The following is an 8,187-nucleotide window of genomic DNA, read 5'->3' on the forward strand; positions in this document are numbered from 1 at the left end:
GAGATGAAAAAGATTTACATGGTGTCCTCAAGGAGCCTGAAACGGTTCATGAGACATATAGGACAACAGCATAAGCCCTTGAGAGAAGCTGAAAGTGGCTGGAAGATACAGATACTCTGAGAAGGGAGCGTTTGCCGTCGACTGAATGGGCAGGGCAGTCTTACAATGGGCCCAAGATGGAGTGGGAAGAGCTAGGACTCAAACCTGACATGAGTCCCAGTTAAATCAGGGTCCCTGATGTCCAGCGGTTCCTTATTCTCTTCCCATGTTCCACCTTCCAGAACATAAGCAATAAAACTCAGTAGGAGAGGCATCATTGTGGTGATAGAGGAGATTAATTCATAATTTTGATTTCCTTTGAACCGTTTTCACTTGACTTAGTCAAACTTATGTGGAAGATGATTCATTACAACCTATTTTAAATCATGATCAGGAAGCACAATGACACCCTGAAATGACAGAGGATGTATTTCAAGTGAAGAAATCTCAATTTTTAAAACTTAGAGAAAAGTAATTTGGTTCTTCCTGGTAGCACAGACAGAAAAGAAAAGACCTAAAAAAGATTGTTAAAGAATTTACTATTTGTGATTGAATCCATATATTTCTTATGTAAGCAAAAACTAAAGAAGTTAATCTCATTTTATAAAACCAAATATTCTAGAAACGTATAAAGTGTGAACACCTTCCTTCACCAACCCTCGCCCCAAATCTACTCCCAGAGGTAACTGCTGTTAGCAGTTGGAGTCTTGTGCTATGTGTTTATACACATATAAACGAGCAAGCAGTCTGAGCACAAATGCATAAATGGAATCACACATGATGTACATAATTCCGCAATTATATCTTCTTTGAATTTAACAATATATCTCAGAGATTTTTCCCAGCGATAGTCTGCTTTAATATGCCTGAAGGAAGCAGAAATTGAAGCATTCATTTCCTTTTGTCTTCAGCTTTCCAAGGCAAGACTTGCTTTTTTCATCCCTATCTGATCCAGCCTCCCAGGGAAGCGGTAATTGCTGTCGTGGTCAGGGAAAAAGAGCAGAAGGGAAAAGGTGAGGGTGCAGGAGAAAACAGAAGCTACACTGAGTCTCCAGGTGTTTTTAAATCTGGTCCAAACACAGGGAAGGGAAAGAGAACCAAAGAGGAACCCTCGACACTTTTGTGTAAAGGATGTTTGGCTGGCCTCGGGGAGGAAGACGGCCATGACCTCGAACTGACTACTCTCAAGTCCACGTGTATTCATTTTCTACGTGCAAAAGCGTACCAGTGGTTTTGTGGTATTCTTTTAGGGTACTGCTGCCCCTTTTCAGAAGGAAGAGGAAAGAAAGAGTGAAAGGAAGGAAGGAAGAAGTGGCGAGGAAGGCGGGGGGGAAGGAGAGAGGGAGGGATAGATAAGGAAAATAAGGAAGAAAGGAGAGAGAGAAAGAAAGAGACTAATTAAATGCCTCTGCTCGCTCTCTGCAGGCTTGAGTTTCTTGGAGGCCCTTGTTGGGGAGAGTTTGGAAGCTACCATCTTATCAGACATCCAGTGCCCACAAAGCAGAAGAGGGCTAATTCTGAGTTCAGAGTGTCGCTGTCTGATCACTTTCTTGATATTCAAACCCTTCAGTTCTGGACAGGAAGGTCTTGGGGGAAGCATTGTTTAACTTATTTGGTTCTACACATAATTAGAGACTTGAATGTCCATTGGACTCTTATCCCACCCCTCCCCTCATCTCCCCAAACATAGGCCATCCCATCAGATAGGACAAATGTTTTTGTATCTGAGAAAGAGATTCATTCTGAAACAGGCAAGTGTAATGCGGTTGTGGATACAGATAGGCATCGGGTCTTCAGTGAAGGTTCACTCCGTCCTCAGAGAACAAGGGAAACGCTAGCTGGGCTTCTCTGGAGACTGTCATAGATGGTGTGTTCATGGAGCCAGTTCAAAATTCTGAATAGTCCTTATCATGTTGAAGACTTTAATGCAGGTCATGGAGCAAGGGCCTTGGCGGCCACACCAGTCGGTATCCTGGCATAAAATAAAATACACTCAGATGGGTTGTGGAAGGAAATTTCATAGACTGTGTATAGAAGGTTGGGCTGGATTCCAGGACCCAATAAGAGGTGATCTTGAGACACGCAGGGAGGTGGAACAGCGGTTAAGATCATTACCACCCCCAGCCCAGCCCTGAATAGAGATGAGGGACCAGAGTAAGTGGAACTTTGTGAGCTGAATGCAGGGGCCCTGGGCCCCCCTGGCAGGAGGTGAATGCTGGGAGGGCGGGATGCTACCAATGTCACAGCCCAGCCCTGAAGCAGAAAGGGAGCAGCGGAAGAATTATTTCCACCCTTCTCCTCCTGCGCTCTCATCTCTGTTGATTCTTGGTGGCCGAATGCAACTGAAAACCAGAACGGGGAGGAGTCTGAATCCCACAGAGTCAGCTCATCAGGGCACAGAGCCTAGTGGGGAATGTCAGAGAGTAAACCCTGGTGGTGGTGATGGAGGCCAGGAGGGTGCAGAGAATAGCCATCACTTCAGCCTGATGGAGCTTCAGCCTGGAGACCAACACAGGGCAGAGTTTCATGAGGCTCAGGTTCAAACCAAAAGGGCAAAGAAACAGTTGTCTGAGTCACCCTAGTGTGTTTAGAGTTTGAAAGATGCAGAGCAAACCATCAGTCACTGATCCTTTGGGCGTTAACACCATCACAGAGTCCACTGGCCGGAAGAGAGTTCCAGAATTTATCCTTCTGCCTCCAAAGAGAGTAGTACCAGAATATGCTAGGGAGATGGGCGGTCACAACAACTTTACTTACACAGCTTTATGAGGTGTTCCTTTTCACCCATCCTTAGCCATGCATGCAAAATGAAAAAAAATAATAATTCCAGTTTTAAACACTTAGGCATTTAGTGTAGAACATACAGCATTTTAAACATCGTACTGGATATTGAGATAAACAAGATAGGGTCCTCGGTCTTCTGAAGCTTACATTCTGCTGAATGAGGCAGATATGTGCCTGGCAAATTGTATTTCAGAGTGGGATGTGATTAGTGCTTTAATAGAGATAAGTACAATATGTTATTGGCGAATAGAAGAATTGGAGGTTAATTTTGACTGCGAGCATTAGGAAAAATGAAGTGATATGCCAACTGGGTTTTAAAGAAGTGGTGGGCAACCAGGTGTGTAAAAGCAGCAAGGCAGGAAAGCCCCCCACCCCACATCATGCTTGGGAAGGGCACAGGGTGTCCTGAGTTGGCTGGGCCATGGAGTGAGGGGCCGAGGTAAGAGGAAGTGTGAATAGGAAAGTCAGCTGGCGTGGGCCTGTAGGGCATGTGAAGGTCAACACTAACCTGTATGTGGCTGAGATTGCCAGTTGTATGCTCCATATTCCTGCTTCTCTTTCTCCTTACTGATAGAACCTCTGTTTTTTTTTTCAGCGTGACATTATGTCCATTTAAAACTGTGAACCTCCTCGGCTCCCTTGCAGCTAGAGGGACATCATGTGACTTAACTCTCACCTTCACTACGTACACAGATGCCTCCCAGATGAGGCTTCTGGGAAAAACCACTGGATGACTGACAAAAAGAACTCACCTTGGGACTTCCCTGGCAGTCCAGTGGTTAAGACTCTGCCCTTCCAATGCACAGGGCGTGGGTTCAATCTCTGGTTGGGGAACTACAATCCCACATGCCATATGCCATGGTCAAAAAATTTTTTTAAAAAAGAAAAAGGACTCACCTGGTCTGTGCCTTTTGCCCTTGCACCTCTCTCCTTCTTTCTGTATAGAACATGAACTTAAGGCCTGGAGGTGGAGCAGGCATCTGGTGACCATGAAGCAATGATCCAGGTGTAGGAGAGCATGAGAAGGAAGTTGGATCCATGATGACTTCCTGGGGCAGCAGCATCCGCTTTGAAACTCCTCCTGCCTTCTCATTCTGGGGGAAAAAAAAAAGCCTCAGTTTTTAAGCCTCTATAGTCATATTTCTGTTCTGTGAAGCTGCATAGAGTGGTCCAGGGCTTGAGTTTATTCTGCAGGTTAGGAGGCACCCCTGAAAGCTGACAAGCAATAGTGTAGACCTGGGGTTAGGGGCTGTGCTTCTAGTCTAGCTGTATTCAGAACACGATGAGCAATAGTCTGCACCTAGGATTTGGGGGTCTAATCTGGCTTTCGGTCCAGCCCCACCCCTGGCTGGTAAGGTGACTCTGGGTGATTCCCTTAGCCTTTCCGATGTTCTCATTTATAAAATACAGGTTTTCTTAGAAGATCTCTGGAGGATCACTGAGGCTTCCTACCTAGAGTGACATATTAGGAAGATGGCTGGAGGTGATATGAAGGCTGGCTGAATAGTGACAGCGGGAAGCAGAAACATCAGAGATGTGGTTGTTGGTTTTGGAGACAGAGAAGATGCTGAGGACTTGAATCCTGGGTGTGGACATATAGGAAAACGAGTTGGCTATTCAATCGATAGGTCTCCTTAACAGATTGGATGGAGGCTGCATGGTGTAGACGATGGAGAAGTTGCTGCTGACAGATCCCAAAGGTGAATAAATCCAAAGAGCATAAAAGGACTGAGCATTCTTCAACATCACAAAGATTTCACATAGATTTCTGGAGATGCTATAATAGCGTGGCCTCATGTAACACTCTTAGGAAGTCATAGATGAAGAAGCCAACAACAATAAAAATAACTTCGCTTCATGTCATGCTCTCCCCCTCAAGAACCCAAAGTATGTTTGCGTAGTTGTTAGGAGTTTATCACTGTGACATCCTTGCACAGGGAGGGAGGGGAGACTCATCTCTCCATGTTGGACTGACAGAGAAGCTGTGACCTGGAAAGGTGGGATCTGCTGAAAGTCAGGGCACAGCAGGGCCGCAACATTAAGTCCATCTGACCCCCGGCCTGGGCTCCTCAGGGCCAGAGACATGAGAAAAGCTAGGCACAGGTTGCTTCCTCTGCCCAATTGTTGCTGGTTGGGAAGGCAGAGCTAATAATACATTTCTCCACCTCTTCTTTTTTCTTATGACACTTTACGCTTCTTGCTGGAGTCAGATCTGGAGGCCCTAGAGCAGGGATGTCTTACTCGAAGCTTGAAAGATCTGCCAGGAAAGCAAGACTGAGGGGTCTTGTCCTCCGCTGCCCAGGCTGAGGGGGCACTGTGATCTGCCACCAGGTTTGTTTCTGCAGCTCCTCCTCCAGTTGGTTTACCTGCTGGTCTCCGTTCCCAGTTTTCCTTAAAACTGCATTTCAAATCGGTCCAATCTCAGACACAATCCCTCTCCCAGATCTCTCCTGCAAACAATGGGGGGGGGGGCATAACTGGTATATTTTAATCCCAAAATGGCATCTGAAAGCGTTCTGCAGTGCCGCCAAGCCAGCACTTTTAGAAGCATCTGACGATATTAATTTCAGTCTATTTCCTGAGGTTTGCAGGAAACTAAAATGTAGAAAGTGCTGTGGCAAAAAATTAAAGCTTTGTGGAAAAAAAAAAAGGAAGATTGACAGGAAATGAGCCTTCAATAGGACAGCTTGCACGGAGCGATGCTGTCCGCTTTGCTGCATGTCAACATATGCGTGGGGAAAAATAGCTCTGACTCCTACTTGCAGCTTTGTCATTGGGAGCAGCCTGCCTGAAGGCTGTAGGTATGTAGGACTGGGGTGAGTCTTCATGGGAGACTGCACTGGCCCTTTGGATGGCTCATGAATCATGGCTGGTGGCCAGACTTCCGTAAAAGCGAAGTTATTAATACATAAAAGTTATGTAATACATCCAATTTTTATCCAATTAAGAAGAAAATCTAAGGAGACATTCAACTCAGTTATTCTAAAACCCATGATTATTTTGTTACTTGATTTTCCCGTATCTGTCTTTTATTTTTTTTTTTAACGTTTGATTCTGATACTTTAACATTCAGGCCTTTGTGGAATTTCTTCTAACTCTCCCCTGTGCAATGATACTCATAAGAAAATTCTACCTCAAACGCACCATCTTTTGTTTTAAAAGTCCTTGTCTTTGTCTGGTTTTCTTTCTTCTTACTCCAAGGCAAGTTTTCATGACTCTTTCCTTCTGCCGCTGGGTGTTAGCCCTGCCTTGCAGAGCTCCCTCAGAGGGTCTCTCCCTGATTCTCACCAGTAGGTGGACACAGTCCTGCTCAGCACAGAGAATTTCTAGCATGTTCAAGCCCTGCAGAGTCTCAAGCTGTTGTTTAGTTGCCCAGTCGAGTCCGATTCTTTTGAGACTCCCATGGACTGGGATTTCCCAGGCAAGGATACTAGAGTGGGTTGCCATTTTCTTCTCTAGGGAATCTTCCCGACCCAGGGATGGAACCCTTGTCTCTTGCCCATTGCATCGCAGGTGAATTCTTTACTGCTGAGCCATTGGGGAAGCTCCTGCAGGGTCTCAGGAACCTCCAGGAAAAGTAACCAAGCCAGCCATTGACCATCAATTGGTTAAAACACCAAAGCTTGTGATAGTGAAACCAAGCAGGACCCTGTTGGAGGAGGGGGGGGGGGTTGCCGTCCTGCTTGGAAGACTTCCAGTGTCCCCCAGGTCTTGATTATAGGAAATAGGCTTCCTTCAGTCCCCAGGAGCCTCCCTGAATTCCAATGGACAGGTTCAAACGGATGCTAATTAGGGGAAAGGAGGGGATGCAGAGACAAGGGAGGAAGAGTCAAGAGAAACAGTAGTACAGTCTTGGGGAAGGGTCCTGCACCTCAAGGGATATGCTGTTTGGCAGATATCGAAACTCCCTCCAGGTGTGCGAAGTTAAGGGTATGCGGCCCATAAACAGGTAGAGCCCAGACCAGTTGGAACCAGAAGGTTGATGATGACCACGCCCACTGACCTCACCACCAACCAATCAGAAGAATGTCCATGAGCGGATCACAACCTCCTCTTTGAACCATTACTATAAAACGTCTCACTACTCCCTCCAGGTCAAGACACACAGTTTGGGGGTTTTTTTTGTTTTGTTTTTTTAATGTTTATTTTATTTGCCAATGCCGGGTCTTATTTGCATCATGCAGGATCTTTAGTTGTGGCATGAAAGTGAAAGTGAAGTCGCTCAGTCGTGTCCGACTCTTTTCTACCCCATGGACTGTAGCCTACCAGGATCCTCCGTCCATGGGATTTTCCAGGCAAGAATACTGGAGTGGGTTGCCATTTCCTTCTCCAGGAGATCTTCCCGACTCAGGGATCGAACCCGGATCTCCCGCATTGCGGGCAGACGCTTTACTGTCTGAGCCACCAGGGAAGTCCTAGTTGTGGCATGCGAAATCTTAATTGTGGCATGTGGGATCTAGTTCCCTGACCAGGGGTGGAACCTAGGCCCCCTTGCACTGGTAGTGTGGTCTTAGCCCCGACACTACCAGGGAAGTCCTGGGACACAATTTTGAGGGCATTAGCCTGCTGTGGCCACCTTTGCCTGGCAAAGCAATATAGCTGTTTTTTTCTGCTTCACCCAGAACTCTGTCTCTGAGATTTAATTCTGTCAGGGTACAGAGGCTGGATTCAGCATCAACAGGAGGTGGGGACAACAGGGGCCAAGTCTTCCAAAAAAACAGTTCTGCTTCACTGGGACATGATCTTAAAAAGTAAAACCAAGTCACTCCTACTTCCCATCCACTCCACCTACCCACCTCACCTGGTGCCCGGAGATCAACAAAATAAAGAGGGCAAAACAGGAGGTGCATGGGTGTGCAGTGTGGGTCAGGTGGGGCACCTTGGATTTCACAGATGAGCTGCGGCATCAGTGTGACCCAGGAAAAACCTTGGGCCCCACAAAGCCAAAGCTAGACCTTCCGAGGGGCCCATGTTGTCATTGGAAAAGCCAGTTAGTGAGGGAATCTGGAGTGATGCAGAGGCTTCCAGACTGGGCTGGGTGGAGAGGCTATACATCCCCAAGCTCCTCTCTGCCTGTTCAGTGTAACAGCCCAAGTGAGACTTGTTATTTTTTTTTTTTATTTCATTTTCTTTTTTCAAATTTATAGGTGCAAGACATGCCCCAGTGCCACCATGGATAGTGTTAAACTTATTATGATCTGTTGTTCCTGAGACTAGGTGAGAGATGAGCAGGTGAGAAAAACAGGACCTTACTTCACTCTTTGCTGTAAGTTTTAACGGAGCCAGGGAATCAGAGTCAGGACCACTTGGGCCTGTGGTGGTCCTTTCAGGAGAATTCTCTTTCAGGTACCCTAGTAACCGTAG

This window comes from Cervus canadensis, chromosome 29 (genome assembly GCF_019320065.1).
Source record: "Cervus canadensis isolate Bull #8, Minnesota chromosome 29, ASM1932006v1, whole genome shotgun sequence".
Classification (NCBI taxonomy): Eukaryota; Metazoa; Chordata; class Mammalia; order Artiodactyla; family Cervidae; genus Cervus; species Cervus canadensis.